General features: G+C 42.9%; 1 protein-coding gene and 1 pseudogene across 2 annotated transcripts in view; one reads left to right on the top strand and one right to left on the bottom strand.

Moving 5' to 3' along the window:
* The first annotated feature begins 2,060 nt into the window (after positions 1-2,060).
* Positions 2,061-23,266, top strand: part of RFFL (ring finger and FYVE like domain containing E3 ubiquitin protein ligase) — a 78,973-nt gene continuing 57,767 nt past the window's right edge. The window contains exon 1 of one of the 2 annotated variants that reach the window (XM_030923710.1): positions 2,061-2,270. The gene's annotated coding sequence lies outside the window, so the exon portion shown is untranslated. The remainder of the gene's footprint in view (positions 2,271-23,266) is intronic. The other variant, XM_030923711.1, reaches the window with a different exon arrangement.
* On the bottom strand, positions 14,437-14,734 carry LOC115894865 (annotated as a pseudogene).

Below are 23,266 nucleotides of genomic sequence, written 5' to 3'. Positions count from 1 at the left end.
GATGGACAAGGTCCTGGCATATCTAGGGAAAAGGAATTAGAGATAAAGGAGGAGACAATAAATGCCTTTGGAGGGTAGGGGTGGAAATAGAGACTTGGAGAGAAGCAGACAAGACAGAATTGCATCAGTGTAAGTTACAAAAACAGCCAGGAAGGAAAATGATGGGTACATTTAATTCGGATGTGGGAGGCCTTTAGCAGGTCAGTCTTTCCATGCATTCCAGGTGATTGAAAAAATCGGTTTTAAATTCCAGCTTGTTGGGGTCCAGTGGCTCATCCCTGTAATCCCAGCACTTTGGGAGGCTGTGGCAGCAGATCTCTTGAGGTTAGGAGTTTGAGACCAGCCTGGCCAACATGGTGAAACTCTGTCTCTACCAAAAACAGGCAAACAAATAAACAAATTAGCTGGGTGTGGTAGTGGGTGACTGTAGACCCACCTATGGGGTGGGAGGATCCTTTGAACCTCAGAGGCAGAGGTTGCAGTGAGCCGAGATCCCACCACTGCATTCCAGCCTGAGTGACAGTGAGACCCCTCAAAAAATAAAAATAAATAAATTGCAGCTCCGTGTATTCAAGACACTTCTGGTTGAAAGAAAGAAAAAAAAAAAAGCAATACATTCCAGCTCCATCTTTTTCTAACCATGTGGTTTTGGGTAAATTACTTAATATGTAGATCCTCACTGATAACATGGGAATAACAGTACTCAGTTTGCTGGGTTGTGAGGATTGGAAATAATACTTGTAAAGTGACAGAGTCTGGTATGTATATGTAATATTATTGTTATATTATCGAGATGCTGTCTCACCCTTGTTGCCCAGGCTGGAGTGCAGTGGCGCGACCTTGACTCACTGCAACCTCTGCCTTCCAAGTAGCTGGGATTACAGGCATCCGCCACCATTCCTGGCTAATTTTTGTGTTTTTGATAGAGATGGGGTTTCACCATGTTGGCCAGGCTGGTCTCGAACTCCTGACGTCAGGTGATCCACCTACCTCAGCCTTCCAAAGTGCTGGGATTACAGGCATGAACCACCACGCCTGGCTCATGATCTTATTTTTTACTTCACTTTTCCTTACGATATTACTTGTTTGAAAATACAAATTGCTCAGAAAAACTCTGGGAGTTCTCAATAGAACCTAAAGCCTAAGAAAATTGTGTCACTAGACACCATTTAAAAGAAGGATTAGAACTTAATATTATGTTCATGACTAGGCATCGTAGCCCACGCTGGCTAACCATCCCCTGGGCCGCCCTGCTGTTTGTACTTAGTAATAAGCACAGCTACATGCATGCGCTTACTAAATCCTCACGCCAACCTGTGTTTCTGGGGTGAGAAAACCAAAGTTCGTAAAGGTTAGGTACCTTGCTGAAAGGTGCACGGGTGAAGGGCTGGGGTGGATCCTTGCTGAGTCATTCTTATTCTACCATAGCCTTCCTCAGCAGCTTCCTCACCTTCCTGAGGGGAAGTAGCTAGTCCTAGGGGTTTAGACTGGGCAGTGCTAGAGTCAGTGGGACAAGCATGGGCTTTTAGGTCCCACAGACCCGGCTTCTAATACCTCCCAGTTGTGGGACGCTGAATAAGCTCGTAACCCCTAGTGGGGCTGGGTTTCTCCAATCATGAAGTGGGGGAAACCATCGCCTGCTCATAGCACTGACGAGAGTCAATGAGACATGAAAGTCAGGCACCTTTCAAAGTTTTATGAAATGAGTTCAGAGGTGTTGAGGGACTCGCTCAAGGTCACCAAGCCGGGTCTTGACCCAGCTAAGACTTGGACCTGGACCCTTGGGCGCCTCCCGCAGAGTTGTGTGACCAAGGTAACCAGCAGCGGCCGACACCATGACTTCGGGGAAACAACGCCTCCTATGGTCCCACGGCTCAGGCCAGCCCGGCCCCGCCTCCGGGAGCCTCAGCTCCGCCAGGGGGCGCGAGAGGAGGCCGCGCTCGAGGCCGCTGCGCGCCTGGCTCTTCTCTATGGTGGATCGGGCGCGGCGGGAGCGGAGGCGCGCTCCCGAGAGGGGGCGGGGCCGAGTCAGGGGCGGGGCCGCGCGAGGGGCGGGAGCGGCCGGGCCGGGCCGGCTGGGGATGGGTGGGGGGGCCGACTTCCTGGGGCCGCCCGTGAGGATGTCGCGACCGCCCCCGGGTGCCCCTCAGCCCCAGAGACGCCGCCGCGGCGGAGTCCGCAGCCTCCCTGCCTGAGGCGTCCTCGGCCGGGATCCGGCCCCTCCCCTCGCCTCCTCTCCCAGGTGCCGGCCGGGCCGGCGGCCGCAGCAGGTGAGGAGGCGGCGGCGGCGGCGGCGCTGGGGGCCGCAGGGCGCGCGGCCTGGGGAAGGACGGGAAGGGGTACGCTCGGGTGCCGTCAGACTGTGGTCTGGGGGCCCCTCCTCTGTGTGGGGCGCGGCCTGGGACCCTCTCTGCCCTACAGGGGTGGGGGGAAGCCCTTTCCTGGCTGCAAGTCCCCGCCTTCAGGGCAGCCCACACCTGTCCTTTGAAAAGTCCCCCAAAGAAAGCGTTTCACCTGTGGGGGCAGTAACAGGAGACGTGCGTCCTCGATTATCCCCAAGTGCCCTGCAGACCGGCAGGTCTAGTTGGCTTGTGGGGAAAAGATATCTCTTTGTACGGCAAAGGAAACTGAGGCATGTCCGCGGCGGCCTGCTTACCCTTTGAAGGAACCAGCCCGTCCCTACCTCCGTCTTAGACGGCGGTGGCTGGAGGAGGGAGGTTTGGAGTTTGGAGGTTTGATGAAGTTTGGGAATGCGGCTCTCCCCCCAGGGTCCACTGTTCCCTCGCTTGGGAGTTGTCTTCTGTTCGCGATGTGTGTGAGGTCGCCACTGTGCGGCAGCGGTCAAGACCGAGAGGGAAATGGGGCCTCTCTTCAGCCGGCTGCCCAGGAGACATTTGACCAGACATGGGGAAGTCTGGCGAACCAGGGGAGCCGGAGCCTCCGCTGGCACGTCTGCTCAGAGCTTGAGTTCAGGCTGGCAGAAGAGATAAACAACAGCATATTTTCTCCTTTTTGTTGGTCTGTCATTTGTTCTAGGGGGAAAAAAAACTGCTTGTGTAATCAAGAGTGTCCCGTGCACCCCCTAGTCTACCATAAGGAAGGATAATTGTTAGCTTGGAAATAGGGTTTTACCCACAACTGTCACTTTGCTCCCTGGTTAAAGGCCAAAGTGACGTGATGAGCAAACATCCTGGGGTGCATGTGGCCTTCTAAGAAAGCAGTAAGTTCCTTATGTATCCCTTTGATTATTGGTTTGGAGGACAGAGAGACTTCCTGTTACCACTGTCGCTGCAAAGTGTTTGGGGTGCCTTATTCTCCCAGTGACAGTTCAATTTACTGAAATGTGGGCTGGGCTGCCCATTTATTATACCATTCTTCTAGGAATGGGAGTAGGCAGGAGACAAGGTACTGGGCTGAATTCGTGTACAGAGTTCTAGGGCTGCAGCCTAGCGGTGACGATTCCTTTCTGTTCAGGGGATTTCAGGTTTGACAACTTCTTTATCCTTTTCCCTGATTGCATTCTCTTTCACATTCAAGGAAGTAGATGATGGTAAAGGTTTCTCAACTTTCATTGTATATTTCTTAATTCTGAATTTTAGAGTACAGTTCGTAAGTTACAGTTTATTTAGAGGTATTCTTAAGTTTGAAAATATTTGGGTATATTTTCATAACAATTGCAGATTGATGTGGCAGGGCTAATATCTTGATTGTGATCGAAGAAAATGTTCATGTAATCTCACACTCATTTTAATGCCCATCTAATTGCAAAGACCAGCCCATTAAAAACTTTCATATTGATCAGGTAGACAGTTGTGATATCTTGTTTACACTGGGATCAAGGGTTGTAAATATCTAAATTGACCAGTTTAGCTGCCAAAATAACATGCACAAAAAAAAGAAAGCTCTTCTCAGAAACCTTAAAAATCAATTTCTTTCAAAACTTCTCTCACGACCAACCCAGTTGACATATCTCTGCTTGGTACCATCTAATAGGAACACCTTTTTTTTTTTGGAGACAGAGTCTCTTGTTACTCAGACTGGTGTGCAGTGGCGTAATCATGGCTCACTGCAGCCTTGACCTCCTAGGCTTAGGTGACTCTCCCTTCTCAGCCTCCTGAGTAGCTGGGATCTCAGGCATGGGCGACCACACCCAGCTAGTTTTTGTATTTTCTGTAGAGACGAGGTTTTGCCATGTGGTTGGTCATGAGCTGGGCTCAAGCGATCCTCCTGCCTCGGCTTCCCCAAGTTCTGAGATTACAGATATGAGCCACCGCGCCAGGCTGGAACACCTCTTAAGGGTTGTGGAAAAGGCATTTTTAGTGACCAGCATTTAAGAAGACAAACAGCAACAATAACAAAAAAGGGCACAATTTCTTTTCTAATTACATGTGCATTGTGATTTAAATACAGTCACACCCATCTCTATGAGTGTCATGCCTAAGACTTTCTGAAAACACTTTCTAAACCTAAGTAGTTGTTAGGGGGACTAATTCCACCTTGATTTTTTATTCTTGTCGTAGAACCTTTAATACTGCCATTGTTTTAATGATAAAGACTCTTATATCAAACTTGTATTAGCCATAGTGTTTATGTTTTTGGAGGAAAAATTTAACTGCTATACCTTAGAATCTCATAACTTGTTAAAACAATAACAGAATTAAGGTATTAGAGTTTAATGAGAACACATAGTTTAAATTGCTGTTGGTGAAGTGTCAAGCGAGGAGCTGCTTCATTATTGCTGTTTGGTAATGGTTACTGATTTAATGACGATTACTCATTATTTTTGTTTCACTTCTTGTTATTGGTAATGGTTATTTGGTGTTTGTGTAAGAAAGATTTTCCCAATTGTAAATACAGTCTTTTTTTTTTTTTTTAAATTGAGATGGGGTCACTCCATGACACCTTAGCCTCCCAAGTACCTGGGACCACAGGTGTGCGTCACTACGCCCAGCTAATTTCTGTGTTTTTGGTGGAGACAGGGTTTTGCCGTGTTGCCCAGGCTGGTCTCAAACTTCTTGAACTCAAGTGATCCTCCAGCCTCGGCATCCCAAAGTGCTGGGATTATGGGTATGAGCCACCATGCCCAGCCTAAATCTTTTCATATACAAACAGACTCCTGGTTCTTTCATAGGGTAATAGCTGATCAACTTCTTATTTTGTGACTTTATATTAGTTATGCAGTTTTAAAATAGTAAAACTAATTTGGCTTTTAGTAGGGTATCCTATTATATCTCACATAAAAGTCATCTCAAGTAGGTAGGAATTGGCCTCATGTATTTAAAGACCTGTGTCCTCCCTGTTTCCAAGATTTAACAGCTGCCATGGTGAGGACAGCGGTCATATCTAATCCTGTTACACCAGTCTTAGTTTAAACCCATTATCCTTTCTCTTCATTAAGATTGTCATGGAGGCCGGGCGCGGTGGCTCAAGCCTGTAATCCCAGCACTTTGGGAGGCCGAGACGGGCGGATCACGAGGTCAGGAGATCGAGACCATCCTGGCTAACATGGTGAAACCCCGTCTCTACTAAAAAAACACAAAAGCTAGCCGGGCGAGGTGGCTGGCGCCTGTAGTCCCAGCTACTCGGGAGGCTGAGGCAGGAGAATGGCGTAAACCCGGGAGGCAGAGCTTGCAGTGAGCTGAGATCCGGCCACTGCACTCCAGCCTGGGCGACAGAGCGAGACTCCATCTCAAAAAAAAAAAAAAAAGATTGTCATGGAGTTCCTCCTTTGCTTTTCGTATGCAGGGTGAATATTCCACATTTGCATTGTATTTGGACCGGTTAACATTCTGAAGTGAAGCTCAGCAGGTGGTTAAAAGAGTCCTGCATGTTTTTAAACAGTTTCATTTTTAAAACATAAAATCTGCATTTTGGCTGGGCGCAGTGGCTCACTCCTGTAATCCCAGCACTTTGGGAGGCAGAGGCGGGTGATCACCCGAGATCACGAGTTAGAGACCAGCCTGACCAATATGGTGAAACCCCGTTTCTATTAAAACACAAAATTAGCCGGGCATGGTGGTGCATGCCTGTAATTCCAGCTACTTGAGAGACTGAGGCAGGAGAATCACTTGAACCTGGGAGACGGAGGTTGCAGTGAACCGAGATCGCACCACTGCGCTACAACCTGGGCAACAAGAGCGAAACTCCATCTCAAAAACAACAACGACAACAAAAAACTGCATTTCCTCTGGAGTAAAACCAGATTTTTGAATCTGGTAATAAAACAAAAGCTGTTTTTTCCTGCTTTCTACTAATAGAAAGTCTTTATTAACTTTACCGTACTGATTTTGTTAGTGCAGGGACTAGTAACTGGTAGTGAATGATAACTTAGTGGTAATGGGAGATCCTGAAGTCTCCTGAATCATCAAAGACAGGTCACATTGTGTTCAGTGCAGCTTTAGCCTTTTGAGCGTGTTTTATTGTAAAGAGTTCCTAAAAGCCAGCCACTCCTTGAAAGATGAGGTACCTGGTGATTTATTGCTGAGTCACTGACCGAGATTCTTTAAAAATGCAGTTTTCCCAGCCCCACTTCCTGGAGATTTGATTGGGTGGGTAAGTGATGACCAGGGAACTACCTTTTATTTTTTCAATTTTATAATTTATTATTACTAGTATGAGGCCATACCCCATGGACATTTTATTTTTGTTATTTTATTTTATTTTATTTTGAGATGGAGTCTTTCTCTGTCACTCAGGCTGGAGTGCAGTGGCGCGATCTCGGCCCACTGCAACCTGTGTCTCCTGGTTCAAGCTATTCTCCTACCTCAGCCTCCCGAGTAGCTGGGATTACAGGCGCCCACCACCACACCCAGCTAATTTTTGCATTTTTAGTAGAGATGGGTTTCACCACATTGGCCAGGCTGATCTTGAATTCCTGACCTCATGCGATCCGCCCACCTCAGCCTCCCAAAGTGCTGGGATTATAGGTGTGAGTCACTGTGCCCAGCCTGTGTGTTTATTTTTGAGACGGTCTCAGCTCTGTCATCCAGGCTGGAGTGCAGTGATGTGATCTCGGCTCACTATAACTTCCGCCTCCCAGGTTCAAGTGATTCACCTGCCTCAGCCACCCAAGTAGCTGGGACCACAGATGCGTGTCACCACACCTGGCTAATTTTTGCATTTTTAGTAGAGACGGGATTTACTGTGTTTACCAGGCTGGTCTCAAACTCTTGACCTCAGGTGATCTGCCCGCCTTGGCCTCCCAAAGTGTTGGGATTACAGGTGTGAGCCACTGCATCCGGCTGGAAGCTAGCTTTAAAAAATCTCCCTTGCATCTAGTATTTTCAGAAAGCTCCCCAAGTGCTTTTTATTTATTTATTTTTTTGAGATGGAGTCTCGCTCTGTCACCCAGGCTAGAGTGCGTGGCATGATCTCGGCTCACCGCAACCTCTGCCTCCTGGGTTCAAGAGATTCTCCTGCCTCCGTCTCCCGTGTAGCTGGGATTACAGGCACATGCCACTGTGCCTGGCTAATTTTTGTATTTTTAGCAGAGGTGGGGTTTCACCCTGTTGGCCAGACTGGTGTCAAACTCCTGACCTCAGGTGATCTGCCTGCCTTGACCTCCCAGAGTGCTAGGATTACAGACTTGAGCCATTGAACCACTGCGCCTGGTTTCCCAATTGCTTTTAATGTGCAGTCAAGTTTGGGAACCACTGTTTTTTGCAGTGATAGCCTTTTTAAGGTTGGGGGGGCATTATCTCCTGTACATCAAGCCCCATGGAACTTTGAAACTTGGGGTTCACTTTTCTTCCCTTTTCTTTCTCTCTTTTTTTTGTGACAGCTCTGTCACTCAGGCTGGAGTGCAGTGGTGTGATCTCGGCTCACTGCAACCTCTGCCTCCTGCATTCAAGCAGTTCTCCTGCCTCAGCCTCCCAAGTAGCTGGGACTACAGATGTGTGCCACCACGTCCAGCTGATTTTTGTATTTTTAGTAGGGACAGGGTTTTACCATGTTGGCCATGCTGGTCTCAAACTACTGACCTCAAATGATCTGCCCACCTCAGCCTCCCAAAGTGTTGGGATTACAGGTGTGAGCCACTATGCCTGGTCCCCCTTTTCTTTTTTTAATTTTTAGATTGAAATTACTATGCACATTGAAATTCCTTATAAATTGGTAGTCCCTCTAATAGAATCATTATGCTATCCAGGATGTTTGATTTGCTAGAATAGCCCATTTCCTAGTCATGACAGATAACAAAGAGCTTTTATAACTTTTATGTAAATTACTTTACAGTGAGGCCCCCTCTGCTGTATTATCTATCAGGAGTCATGAGGGAGGGTTTTTGGTGAAAGTAGCTTCCTTTATCTTATGAGTGGACAAATGAATGATAATGTGGAAACAACTAGAGGTCTGAATAGGTAGTTGAATCTAGTTATGATAATCAGTGTTGGATGGGAGAGATGCCTGGGAATTCTCTGTATGTTGAATTTTAGAATAAAGTCAGTTTGCCTGTTTTATTTCTACACAGCTGAAGCCTTTATTGAAAATAATAGGTGCGTAACAAATAGTTAATAAAATTTAGTCGTCAGCAGTGTGTTGAGTTCATGGGAGGAAGAATAATTGCTGAAATATAGAACCATCTGATTTAAAACAGATTCAGGCACTAGATATGTTAGGGAATAGACAAGCCTGGTTTTGAACTCTGACCCCCCCACTTCCTGGCTGCTACCTTAGGCACATTACTTAACTTCTGTGAGTTTCATTTTTTTCATCTGCAAGATGAAAATACCTGGTAGGATTGTTATGTGGATTAAAAGGGGGAAAATATGCATAGGAGGATTAAAAGAGAGAAAAATATGTTTTTTGTACATTGTAGGCAACTCAATAAACGTCCCTTCTCCCACTTCCTCACACAATTTTTATTCTGTAGACTTAAGATGCTTTTCTAAATCCAGCTTTCTCTGTATCTTTTTCCAGGAATATTTACTCAGTCAGCTCTTTTAGAAAATGTATGAAAGAGTGAGGACTAAAGTTAAGAACCAGAGAATATGGGTAAGAAGAATGAGTCACAGGACAATTAGCAACACTTTAAACAATTTTTTAGAATGAGTGGAGTGTTGGCATGTGCCCAGAGTTACTATCTGCAGGAATAAATGAATAACATTACCCAAATTCTGCCATCTGTATTTGGACAGTAGCCCAGATTAGGCTAGGAGCCTTTGAGGGTGGCCCCATTAAGTAGCACCTGATATCCATTTCTTTCATTATCTTCTTTTCTCCCTTTTGGTCTTTGTTTCTCGTTCCCTCTCTCCTCCTTTTCCCTCCTTAAAGCTGCCCTTCCTTTCGACTTGCCAATCATCATCATAGACGCAGGCCCAGTCCCTGGAACTCGAGGCTAAAAGAGATTTCTGGTTGCTAACACCTGTCTCCTAGCTAAATGAATAAGCTCTTTTGTGGACAGGATGTTAAAAAAGCTGATTAGTACAATACCAGCTTAAAGGGCCTATTAATGATACAGCATATGTAAATCACAGTGATTTAAAGCCATTTTAGAGATGAATTTCTTATATGTTTATTTTCTATATTGAAATATGATGTCAGTTGAATTTTTACATCTAAATCATGAATCTGTTTACTGCCTAAACAGACTAATTTCTGTCACATTGATTGGGAATCATTTATATTCTAAAGAAGTTTCTACCCTTAGGGGCCTTTGTATTGTTTGGCAAATGTCTAAGTAGTGTGTAATACAATTAAAGTTTTGTTCACTGCACTGCTGCCATAACTAGTTTAATTTCTGCTCCTTATATATTTCTGTTGGCAGCTGGAAAATTAAAGTACTAGATGTTCCATAAAACTGATTTTTTGAGGGGTGATTTTACTGTCAGTTGAATGGACTTAGGCCCCAGGGTACATTTTTCAAGATGTCTTATTCAACTTTCCTGTAATAGTCTCTCTCTCTTTATAGAATTAATGTGTTAGACACATAATTGGCTGTTTAAGCATTCAGAAGAGACAATGTTTGACCTTTTACCCAGAGATTATTTTTTTCTACATCTCTTTTGAGGAAATGTGTGTTATTTTTGGAAACTCCTAAGTATATTACAGTTACACTAGCACGTGAATTTTCGCAAAGACTAGAGAATGAACAACTCCCAAATCGTTCTATTCTTTTTAGATCATAGTATTTCCAACCTGATGTGAAAGTAGAAAGGCTGTGATGTGATGCCTGGTAAATCCTCCTCGTAATTTTTCTGTATGTTTCACAGAAATGGCTTTAGCCTTCAGGAACTGAAGTTACTCTCAAGAAAACTTTATATTTAATTACTCAAATCCACACTTAATTTCCTACAAGGTTCTTGGAGAGACATTCACTAGGCTGCTGATTTCATGGAGTTATGACCTACACAGGTTTTTATCTCTGTTAAAGCTACTAACCCCCCTTTGTTTTAGGTTGAAAAGTGACCTTGGTCTGGTAATTTCTTCATTGTCCTCTCCTCTAAAAAGACAGCAAAACCTTCTTGCTCTCTCAGCAGCGTTTTTCAACTGCTACTACTGCCATGTGCTGAATTTGAATTTGAGCACACTTCAGTGTATGATTTTGTTGAGCTAATGTTATCTGACTTTTTAAAGCTGCCACTCTGCAATGCTGCAGTTAAACCTACATCTGTTTTCATGTTCACATGCCTTTTCTAGAATTGCAGATAAAAATATGTTTTCATTATCTCTGGGTTGTGGAGTGTTCCTGGGACAGTCACTTGTTTCTACCAGTGGCTAGTTCTAAGAGTAGGGGAAATCCACATGGATCTGAACTACTTCCAGCCAGTATGATCTGCTGAAATGTTTTTAACTGTCTTGATCCTTTTTAAAGAAATGATGCCTAGTCATCTTGAAACTTACAGGAAGTTAGGCCAAATGGAGGCTCTGCTGGCTTCTGAGTGGTTAAATGCAACTTATTAGTGATCAACACCGTTGTTTATTTGCAACTGCTGGATTATGTTAAAAGATTTAAAAGGAAAAAAAACTTTACTTAAGTAAATCGTGCATCCTCGTCTCCCACCTCACCCTGTTCTTGTTTTACTCTGCATTTGCTTTGGAAAATCTTTCCAGTCTTGGTACTGATCACATGTGTATAGTCTTAGGGCAATTGAATCAGTGTATTTTATCCTAAAACATACGAGAAACTATGTGCCCTACCCTCTGCATTTTCTGCTAATCCTCCCATGCTTTTTTACTTTCGTAATGATTAAGATATCTGCCTGAGAAATAACCAAACTTCATCCTCTATCGACTTCCAACCCTCTTCTAGGTCTTGCGTCAGTAGATGCATAACCAATTGCAGTTGGGTTGGATTGTACCGTCTTCACTATGCTAATTATTAATTTATATGGTGTGGAAGATCAACCAGAGCATATGCTTTATTCTAAAATGCTGGGCAAAGGAATGTTCTAATTTGGGGAGGGAGGAAGGAGTGTTTTCTAGCCTTAGCAGGAGTAGGTCTGCTGAAATTCAGCTAGTTTGAGGAATCTGGATTTTTATCAAGGGGTGGAGAGGAACAGTTAAGGGCTAAAATTATGTGCAAGCAGGAGTGGGAAGGAATAATTTAGGAGATGAGGACTTTCCCAGTCCACAGTGGAAAATTCCTAATCTTTCACATTCTCTTATGTTTGTCTACTTATCACATACTGATGGAAGAGTTTGCGTAATCATTCTATGCCAGAGCTAAAGTATACCTTAGCCATTGTTTACTGAGAGGGTGGGAAGAGGGATGTTAGAATATTCTCAGCTTGTCAAAGGGCATTCCACCTTCCTGTGTACCCTTGGCCATATGGTTGAATCTGGCACTTCAGATGATTCTGAATCATCCCCACCACTCCCATTGATCTAGTTCAGTGTTTCCCAACTCTGAAATGTTGACGCAGTTAGAGACCAGCAGCTTGAGGAATAGTGACTGTGAACCCACCAATTAATGGGGGACATTAAAATGATAGTAGTTCTGCAGCTCCACCTCTAGATGATCTTCATCAGATTCCTGAATTGCATTTACTTGATAAAATCTTCTCCACAGCACATCAACATGTCTCTTGCATTACCCAAAAGCAGTATTAAAAAGGAAAATATGTTGGCAATTACTAACTAATTTGGTTTTTATTTGAGATACAGGCTATCTATAACTGCATTGTTATTTGTGGAAATGCTAGCACAAAGCAGACTGAAATCTTTCTCCTTATATTGTAATTTTAGAAACAACACAAGCAGGTCGGGTGGTGGCTCACGCCTGTAATCCCAGCACTTTGGGAGGCTGAGGTGGGTGGATCACTTGGGTTCAGGAGTTGGAGATCAGCCTGGCCAGCAGGGTAAAACCCTCATCTCTACTAAAAATACAAAAATTTGCCAGGCATGGTGGTGCATGCCTGTAATCCCAGGAACACAAACATAAAAATAAGCTTCTAGTTTTATTTGGGAGGGATCGATATACCGTATTCGAGTTCTGAATATCATGTCAGGAAAGCAGTTTTTGATGCCACTGATTAAATGTTTGTGTGTTTTGACAGTTGGTCCTTCCCTATCAAACATCCCCTTTTTTTTTTTTTGAGAGTCTCACTCTGTCACCCAGGCTGGAGTGCAGTGGTGCCATCTCGGCTCACTGCAACCTCTGCCTCCTGGGTTCATGTGATTCTCCCATCTCAGCCTCCCAAGTAGCTGGGACCACAGATGCATGCCACCACATCCAGCTAATTTTTGTAATTTTTGTAGAGATGGAGTTTCATCATGTTGGCCAGGCTGGTGTCGAACTCCTGACCTAAAGCGATCTGTCTGCCTCGGCCTCCCAAAGTGTTGGGATAAGTGCTGGGATTACAGATGTGAGCCTCTGCACCCGGCCTATCACTTTTTAAGATGGGGAAAAATGGAAATTTGCTGTTATGTATATTACACATATTATGAAAGCATATTAAAATGTATTTTCTGGGCCGGGTGTGGTGGCTCATGCCTGTAATTCTGGCACTTTGGGAGGCCAAGGCAGGCAGATCACTTGAGTCCAGGAGATCAAGGCCAGCCTGGGCAACATAGCAAAACCTTGTCTCCAAAAAAATACAAAAAATTAGTTAGATGTGGTGGTGTGCACCTGCAGTCTCAGCTACTCAGGAGTCTGAGCTGGGAGGATTGCTTGAGTCCAGGAGTTTGAGGTTATGAACTTTGGTTGCACAACTGTACTCCAGCGTGGACAAACAGAGTGAGACCCTGTCTCCAGAAAAAAATAATAAAAATCAAATAACTTCTTTATTGGAGATTACATACAAATTGTGACCTTTTTTTTTTTTTTCCTAAAGTCTTTAGTAAGGTTATATGTTTACTGCAATAGATCTTAAATTTTAGTATGGATCAAAAATCTCCTAGGTGCTTGTAAAAAATAGATTCCTGGTTCCTAACCCAGTCCTACAGAATCAAAGTGTTTGGGATAGAGATGTGGGATTCTGATGTAGCTTATCTGCAGACCCCACTTGGAGAAAGAATTTCTGTGAGAAAGAACCACACATTAAGAACAAAAAAAAAAAAAGATTGAGAATTGCTATTATTTTGCAGAAGAGGAATTTAAAGTGCAGAGCAGTCAAGAGACTCAGACTTACCTAGGATATCCAGCTAGTTATTTGGCTCTTGCAAACCAGAAGTTAGGTTGGCTGACTACTGTGGATTGGCACTCTTTCCATTAGATTATAGTCTGGAGTGTGCAATCTTTTGGCCTCCCTGGGCAACACTGAAAGAAGAAGAATTGTCTTGGGCCACACATAAAATACACTGACACTAATGATAGCTGATGAAAGTTTATGAATTTGTGTTGGGCCCAGAGGCCGTAGGTTGATCAAGCTTGGATTATACCATGGTGCCTCCTTGCTGGTTTATCTAATTGCCTTTAAATCAGAAGCTATAAGATAATGAAGGCAAAGGTACTTTGATTCTTTCAGAACAATAATGACTGAATTGGCACTTCATAGAGTGAGAAGATTGTGCTTCTTAAACTATCTGTGGTGAAGGACCAGCTTTATAAGGGTTTCCCTCCACCCCTAATCTGTTGCCAACCAATAATTTTGTAAAGTACAAGAAAAATGAATCACCGGAAAAATCATGCACTTGGATGTCACAGCAATGTCAAGTGCTGGAAAAGTTTCTAAATGCTTACTGTGATTTTCTGTGTTTACCTTGACATGAATGGGCCTCCAGCAGTCTGACACATACACACTTTGAATAGCATTGTTCTAGGTGGTTCTTAGGACATCTTAGGAACTTGATATCAGAGGTCCTTGATCATTTTCTTCCTCATCCCACCTGTAACTCAAGCTACCATCTGATAACTCCCATTCCTACCTGGGGAGAGAGGTTTCATGACTTAGTGATTTCCTAGGTCAGAACCAAAGTTGATAATACTAGGAATCAGTTAAGGAACATTTATCTTTAATATATTTAACTAATTTTTTTTTTTTTTTTAAACCAGAACATTTATTGCATGCCTATTTGTTGAAATTCTGAAGATAAACTGGATGCTACAGCAGCTACCCTCTTGGGTTTAGGTGGTGTTCTTTCACAGAATCCATGCCTGAATCTGCTGTATACAACTTTTAAGTGCCTCATTTGACCAGTTCCAGTGGTATTTTGTCTTTTAGCCTTGGCACTCCAGTTATACTTCCTCTTGCGCTTGGCAGCATAGCCACATTTGCCACAGGTCGACTTCTGAAGGTGTTAGGCCTTGTTGTGTCTTATTGCGACGCTTTCCAAACGATGATGTTCCCTTCATCATTTTGTTTCTGTTACTGTTTTTATTATTATTATTATTTGAGACGAAGTTTCATTCTTGTTTCCCAGGGTGGAGTGCAATGGCACCATCTCGGCTCACCGCAACATCCGCCTCCCGGGTTCAAGCAATTCTCCAGCCTCAGCCTCCTGAGTAGCTGGGATTATAGGCATGCGCCACCATACCCGGCTAATTTTGTATTTTTAGTAGATGGGATTTCTTCATGTTGGTCAGGCTGGTCCTGAACTCCTGAACTCAGGTGATCCACCCGCCTTGGCCTCCCAAAGTGCTGCAGTTACAGGCATGAGTCACCACGCTTGGCCTTTTTACTATTATTTTTAAAATTACTGCTCCTTGCAGAGCAGGGCTACCCTATAGGCAATGTGTCCACAGTAGCCAAGCTTTAGTATATTGAAGAGTAAATTGAGGCCGGGCGTGGTTGCTCATGCCTATAATCCCAACACTTTGGGAGGCCTGAGGTGGGTGGCTCACTTGAGGTCAGGAATTCGAGACCAGCCTGGTCGACATGGTGAAACTCCATCTCTACTAAAAATACAAAAATTAGCTGGTGTGATGGCACGCGCCTGTAGTCCCAGCTACTTGAGAGGCTGAGGCAGGAGAATCCCTTCAACATGGGAGGCAGAGATTGCAGTGAGCCAAGATCATGCCACTGCACTCCAACCTGGGAGACCTGTCTCCAAAAAAAAAAAAAAAAAAAAAAGGATAAATTGATAGAATTTGCATTGGGTAGTTGTATTGGGAGGCATATTCCCCTCTTTTGACTAAATACTGGAAAGGAGTTTCTAACTTCTTGGCCTGTAACTTAACTCAGAGTTGAGATGCTTAAAGATGGGAGACAGAAAATAAAATTTAGGGGTCTGCAATTTCTTTGAGACACTTTCATGTTTGCTTTTTAGAAGCCTTTTGTGAATAGTCTATGAGGATGCATTATTCGTTTTTGTGGTTGTAATGTCAAAATTAGTGTTGATTTGGAGCAGGCGGGCAAATCTCTCCATGCATGCTTTTCGTTCTGGTTTAATTGCTTAGCTGGATGAAATGTCAAACTTGATAGATTATTGGAGCTGTTATTTTGGTAGTTAAACAATAATGAAACTGTTTGAATGTTTTTGGAGAACACTGCTTCCTGTGTATGGACTTTGCACTGGAGAAAGTTTCAATTGTTCACAAGCAATACTGGTTAGAAAATGCAGCTTCTGTGGCTCCTAACACAGCTGTCTAAATTACTAGCTATATGGGGGCCTTTGGACAAGCACCGCTTAACACTTTTGGAAACAATTTGTTTCTGTTTCCAAAAATGTCCATGGTCGTTCCCTGAATAGTTGACAAAACTAGAAATGGGAGAAAGCTATTGCATGTGTCTAGGTTATGACAGTCAAGTGTTTTTTCTTTAAGCATCTCTAGAACAAATTTACCTTTTTAACTAAGAATGAGAGGTTTATGGAAATGTAGCAGCCCCCTGGACCTTTCTTTCCTCCTTGATGACTATTCAGCAGGGTAGCATGTTGTTAGCTTGTGTGCCAGCTTACAGAGGGCTTGGGTTATTATAACCTTAATTAGGAAAGAGGGATGGGGAACAGGAGCGAGAGGATAGATGTTTTTGAAAGTCCCTCTGCCTGCTATGTGAAATCTTGAATTTTCACTTTGAACTTCACTGTTGTTTGGTGACAGATGTTATAAAACTGTCTTTACAAACAATCCCGTTTCCTATTGAAATTGTGTGTTGGCCACAGGAGCTAGGGAAGCAATGGGCATGCTCAGCAGGATTTGTTTCCCTCATTCCACTGTGTCAGATGATGCTTTTTCTGAATGAAATTGGTAGCATTCTTCAGTGGGAGTTAGGGGAAGGCGGCTTCTTGTCTAAAAGTATGGGAGAATTTGTGTAAGACTTGTCAAAAGATTGACACTTCTTTTGCTGTGTGATACTTCTCTTTGTGCCATAGTTTACCTTTATGAAAATTACCAACAGTTATTATGTGCTGTCCAGGTGCCAGGGACTTTGCTATATTAACATGTTTAATCCTCCCAACCATCCTATGAGGTGTGTAGGTGTTATCTGTGTTCCACAGATGTGAAAATGCGGCACAGAGAAATTAAAGGGGGCCCAAAGCCACACAGTGTTGGAACCGAAGCATTCCAGCTGTAAAGGTTGAGCTGTCAACTACTGGGTGGCAGCTGCCTCACACTCCATCAGGATGATTACCTTTTGAATAAGTCTTTACATATATGTGGGCTGCAGAAGTAACCAGTCCAGAATGAATGAACTCTCACTGCAATTTTAGCTCAGCAAGCAGTGCCTGCTCTCAGAAACATCCAAAAACCACAGCAGTTAGACAAATAAGTTATGAAAGATGTGGTTTCCAGGTAAGATATGTGACAGGCTTCTTACTGCAAATAGTTTTTCTTACAAAAGAAGAAAGACTGGTGGGAGAGATGGTGGAAAAATGAAAACAGTCCTTCTTCTGTGATTCTCTGGGCCCATCTTCACAGGACTTCATATGTAGTGAAGGCAGAATATTTGCTTCAGGCCCAGATAACCAGCTTTTACTTTCTACACTGACTCAGGCTTCTCACTGAAAATGTTTCACCATTATTCCACTAACACCACTTTTTAATTCTTAAATAGTTTTTTATTCATAAAACTATTCTTTTTTAATGGGCCTACTTGTGTGGAATATGATTTAAAAATGATATTAGCAGTACTTGTTAATTGTTTTATTAGTTTTAGTTTTGCTAGTGCTGAAGGATGTTTTATAGTTTATTCTAAAATTGTAAACGTTTTTGATGTATAAGTCAGTTTCCCTTAAGAGCACATTTGGCTAAATAAATAAAGCATTGGGTTAGAGAAGAGTTCACTGGTGGTTATTTTTTATGTGTGTGTGTGTGTGTGTTGGGGTGGGGGTCTTCCTGTTTGTCAATAGGCCTTCCCAATGAATTGAATTCTACATAAGATACATAGATGTTAGTGCCCCATAGGGCCTCATCTTGTAAGCGATGTTAGTGGAATAAATGGTGATGTACCATTTTCAGTAAGAAGCCTGAGTCAGTGTAGAAAGTAAAATTTGGTTATCTGTGGTTGAGACAAATATTCTGCCTTCACTACATATGAAGTCCTGTGAAGATGGGCCCAGAGAATCACAGAAGAAGGATTGTTTTCATTTTTCCACCATCTCTCCCACCAGTCTTTCTTCTTTTGTAAGAAAAACTATTTGCAGTAAGAAGCCTGTCACATATCTTACCTGGAAACCACATCTTTCACAACTTATTTGTCTAACTGCTGTGGTTTTTGGATGTTTCTGAGAGCAGGCACTGTCTGCTGAGCTAAAATTGTAGTGAGAGTTCATTCATTTGGGACTGGTTACTTCTGCAGCCTTCTGGCCCATTACTCATGGCTTTGGTGAGGCTTGATAAAAATATTGTGATGGATGGGGCACAGGGAGTGCCTGAATATATTTCAGGTAGTTGGGCCAACAACCAATCTATGCTTAAATAATCATCTCTCCTGCATAGTAGAGACTGCAAAAGAGTACAAAACATGCTATACTTTATAAACTTTTTGCCTTTTTTAGTTCCCCATAGTGGCTGGACAGTTGACTGAATAATTGCACTTTTTTTTTGAGATGGAGTTTCACTCTTGTTGCTCAAGCTGGAGTGAAATGGCACGATCTCAGCTCACTGCAACCTTTGCCTCCCGGGTTTAAGCGATTCTCCTGCCTCAGCCTCCTGAGTAGCTGGGATTACAGATGCACACTACCACGCCTGGCTAATTTTGTATTTTTAGTAGAGACAGGGTTTCTCCATGTTGGTGAGGCTGGTCTTGAACTCTCAACCTCAGGTGATCCACCTGGCTCGGCCTCCCAAAGTGCTGGGATTACAGGCGTGAGCCACCACGCCCGGCCACTTTTTTTTTTTATACTTTATTTTTAGGTAATTAAAGATTCACAGGAAGTTGCAAATGCACTACACAGTTCCCATGTACCCATCACCCATTTTTCTCCCAATGGTTATGTCTCATTTAACCATAGTACCATATCAAAACCAGGAAATTGACATGGTGCTCTGTGTGTGTGCGCTTGTGTGTGTGTGTAGTTTTGTGCCATTTTATCACATGTATGAATTTGTGTAACTCTTCTACCACCACAAAGATCCCCCTTGTGCTACTCCTTTATTATCACGCATATCCCTTTTCCCTACTGTTCTAATCTCTGGCAAACAGTAATCTGTTCGGTATCTCTATAATTTTGTCATTTTAGAAATATGATGGAAATGGAATCATAACAGTATGTGACCCAGTATGTGACCTTTTAAGACTGGGTTTTTTGTTTTTTACTTTTATATACATAGAACAATTGGAACTTGCTTTTTTTTTTATTTATTTATTTTTATTTATTTATTTTTTCGAAACAGTGTCTGACTCTGTCGCCCAGGCTGGAGTGCAGTGGCGCGATCTCAGCTTACTGCAACCTCTGCTTCCCTAGCTCAAGCCATCGTCCCACTTCAGCCTCCTGAGTAGCTGGGACTACAGGTGCACACCACCATACCCAGCTAATTTTTGTATTTTTTGTAGAGACAGGGTTTCACCATGTTGCCCGGGCTGGTCTTGAACTCCTGAGCTCAAGTGATTTGTCCGCCTTGGCCTCCCAAAATCCTGGTATTACATGTGTGAGCCACTGCGCCCAGCCTCGAATGTGTTTTTTGTAGAGGTGGGTCTCACTGTGTTTCCCAGGCTGGTCTCGAACCCGGCATTTTTCACTTAGTGTCACACCCTCCATCCAAGTTATTGTGTGGCAGCAATAGTTTGTTCCTTTTATCACTGAGTAGTATTCCTTGGTGTGTACGTACCACAGGCTGTTTAACTATTCACCTGAAGGGCATTTTAGTTGTTAGCAGTTTGGGGCTGTTGCAGATGAAGCCATAATGAATATTTGTGTACAGGTGTTTGTATGGACCCAAGTTTTAATTTCTTTGGGCTAAGCATCCAGGAATGAAATTGTTGGTTCTTAAGGTAAGTATATGTTCAGTTTTCCAAAGAAATTGCTAAACTATTTTTTTTTTTTTTTTTTTTTTTGAGACAGAGTCTCACTGACTCCTTCACCCAGGCTGGAGTGCAGTGCTGCGATCTCAGCTCACTGCAACCTCTGCCTCCTGGGTTCAAGCAATTCTCCTGCCTCAGCCTCCCAAGTAGCTGGGACTACAGGTGTGCACCACCACTACCAACCAAATTTTGTATTTTTAGTAGAGACGGGGTTTCACCATGTTGGCCAGGCTGGTCTTGAACTCCTGACCTCAAGTGATCTGTCCATGATGGCCTCCCAAAGTGCCAGGATGACAGGTGTGTGCCACTGCACCAGGCCAAAATTGCTAAATTCTTTTTCAGAGTTGCTGTACCATTTTACAGTCTCGTCAGCAGTATATGAGATCCAGTTTCTCTGCATCCTCACCAGCATTTGATATTGTCATCATTTTTAAATTTTTTTTTTTTTTTTTTTTTGAGATGGAGTCTTGCCCTATAGCCCAGGCTGGAGTGCAGTGGCATAATCTTGACTCACTGCAGCCTCTGCCTCCCAGGTTCAAGCCATTCTCCTGCCTCACCCTCCTGAGTAGCTGGGACTACAGGCACGTGCCACCATGCCTGGCTCATCTTTTGTATTTTTAGTAGAGACTGGGTTTCGCCCTGTTGGCCAGGCTGGTCTCGAACTCCTGGCCTCAGGCAGTTCACCTGTTGTGGCCTCCCAAAGCGCTGCGAATACAGGCATGGGCCACTGTGCCCGGCAACCATTTTTAATTTTAGCCATTCTAATAGGTGTTATATCTGATTTTTAAGTTAATCAGATTACTTAGTAAAACTGATTTGACTGACAAAGATAGGAGATTTTTATTTATTTATTTATTTATTAATTATTATACTTTAAGTTCTAGGGTACATGTGCACAACATGCAGGTTTGTTACATATGTATACATGTGCCATGTTGGTATGCTGCACCTATTAACTCATCATTTACATTAGGTATATCTCCTAATGCTATCCCTCCCCTCTCCCTCCTCCCCACAATAGGACCTCGTGTGTGATGTTCTCCTTCCTGTGTCCAAGTGATCTCATTGTTCAATTACCACCTATGAGTGAGAACATGCGGTATTTGGTTTTCTGTTCTTGCGATAATTTGCTGAGAATGATGGTTTCTAGCTGCATCCATGTCCCTACAAAGAACACAAACTCATCCTTTTTTATGGCTGCATAGTATTCCATGGTGTGTATGTGCCACATTTTCTTAATCCATTCTGTCACTGATAGACATTTGGGTTGATTGCAAGTCTTTGCTATTGTGAATAGTGCCACAGTAAACATATGTGTGCATGTGTCTTTATAGCAGCATGACTTAATAATCCTTTGGGTATATCCCCAGTAATGGGATGGCTGGGTCAAATGGTATTTCTAGTTCTAGATCCTTGAGGAATTGCCACACTGTTTTCCACAATGGTTGAACTAGTTTACAATCCCACCAACAGTGTAAAAGTGTTCCTATTTCTCCACATCCTCTCCAGCACCTGTTGTTTCCTGATTTTTTAATGATTGCTATTCTAACTGGTGTGGGATAGTATCTCATTGTGGTTTTGATTTGCATTTCTCTGATGGCAAGTGATGAAGAGCATTTTTTCATGTGTCTGTTGGCTGTATGAATGTCTTCTTTTGAGAAGTGTCTGTTCGTATCCTTTGCCCACTTTTTGATGGGGTTGTTTTTTTCTTGTAAATTTGATTGAGTTCTTTATAGGTTCTGGATATTAGCTCTTTGTCAGATGAGTAGATTGCAAGAATTTTCTCCCATTCTGTAGGTTGTCTATTCACTCTGATGGTAGTTTCTTTTGCTGTGCAGAAGCTCTTTAGTTTAATTAGATCCCATTTGTCAGTTTTGGCTTTTGTTGCCATTGCTTTTGGTGTTTTAGACATGAAGTCCTTGCCCATGCCTATGTCCTGAATGGTATTGCCTAGGTTTTCTTCTAGGGTTTTTATGGTTTTAGGTCTAACATTTGAGTCTCTAATCCATCTTGAATTAATTTTCATATAAGGAGTAAGGAAAATATCCAGTTTCAGCTTTCTACTTATGGCTAGCCAATTTTCCCAGCACCATTTATTAAATAGGGAATCCTTTCTGCATTTCTTGTTTTTGTCAGATTTGTCAAAGATCAGGTGGCTGTAGATGTGTGGTATTATTTCTGAGGGCTCTGTTCTGCTCCATTGGTCTACATCTCTGTTTTGGTACCAGTACCATGCTGTTTTGGTTACTGTAGCCTTCAGGATACAAAATCAATGTGCAAAAATCACAAGCATTCTTATACACCAGTAACAGACAAACAGAGCCAAATCATGAATGAACTCCCATTCACAATAGCTTCAAAGATAGTAAAATACCTAGGAATCCGACTTACAAGAGATGTAAAGGACCTCTTCAAGGAGAACTACAAACCACTGCTCAGTGAAATAGAGGACACTAACAAATGGAAGAACATACCATGCTCATGGATAGGAAGAATCAATATTGTGAAAATGACCATACTGCCCAAGGTAATTTATAGATTCAATGCCATCCCCATTAAGCTACCAATGAGTTTCTTCACAGAATTGGAAAAAACTGCTTTAAAGTTCATATGGAACCAAAAAAGACCCCGCGTTGCCAAGACAATGCTAAGCCAAAAGAACAAAGCTGGAGGCATCATGCTACCTGACTTCAAACTATACTACAAGGCTACAGTAACCAAAACAGCATGGTACTGGTACCAAGATAGAAGATTTTTGAGTTGTATTTTTAGCTCTCTGGATGAATCTGCCTCCATACAGTGTCACAATGGTCTGCTGACTGGCTTTTTAGCACCCCTGCCATGGTTTCCTTGACAGCAAGGCCCTAGACGAACTCTTTTTACCCAGCAATAGATAGCACAGCACTCCTAGTACAGTATTGCCCATAGACAAATAATACAATTTCAAAACTGTGAATTTCTTAATTTTTTTTACATTTGCCTCCATGACTATAGCTTTACATGTACTCAAAATTTGGCTTCCAAAGGCCCTAAAACCTTTTTCAAATTGTTTTGGTTTATATTATCAAATGGTCTTAGGTACTTTATTTCTAATACAATTAACTTAAACTGCTCACACCTATAATCTCAGCACTTTGGGAGGTCGAGACAGGAGGATTGCTTGAGCCTAGGTGTTCGAGATCAGTCTGGGAAACATATTGAGACCCCATCTCTACAAATAATAAAAGAATTAGCCAGGCATGGTGGCATGCACCAGTGATTTCAGCTACTCGCGAGGCTGAGGTGGGAGATTGCTTGAGCCAGGGTGGTCAAGGCTGCAGTGAGCTGTGATCACACCACTGCACTCCAGCCTGGGCAACAGAGTGAGAACCGTCTCAGAAAAACAAAACAAAACCAGCTGAAGTAGCACAAAGCAGAAGTTAGACCCCCATTCCTACTAGGAATAACTGTTATTAAATGGTTTTAGACTTCTTAAGTATATGTGT

The sequence above is a fragment of the Rhinopithecus roxellana genome, chromosome 19, assembly GCF_007565055.1.
Source record: "Rhinopithecus roxellana isolate Shanxi Qingling chromosome 19, ASM756505v1, whole genome shotgun sequence".
Taxonomy (NCBI): Eukaryota; Metazoa; Chordata; class Mammalia; order Primates; family Cercopithecidae; genus Rhinopithecus; species Rhinopithecus roxellana.
The sequence above is the reverse complement of the archived record's forward strand: the minus strand, read 5'-3'. Positions and strand labels throughout refer to the sequence as shown.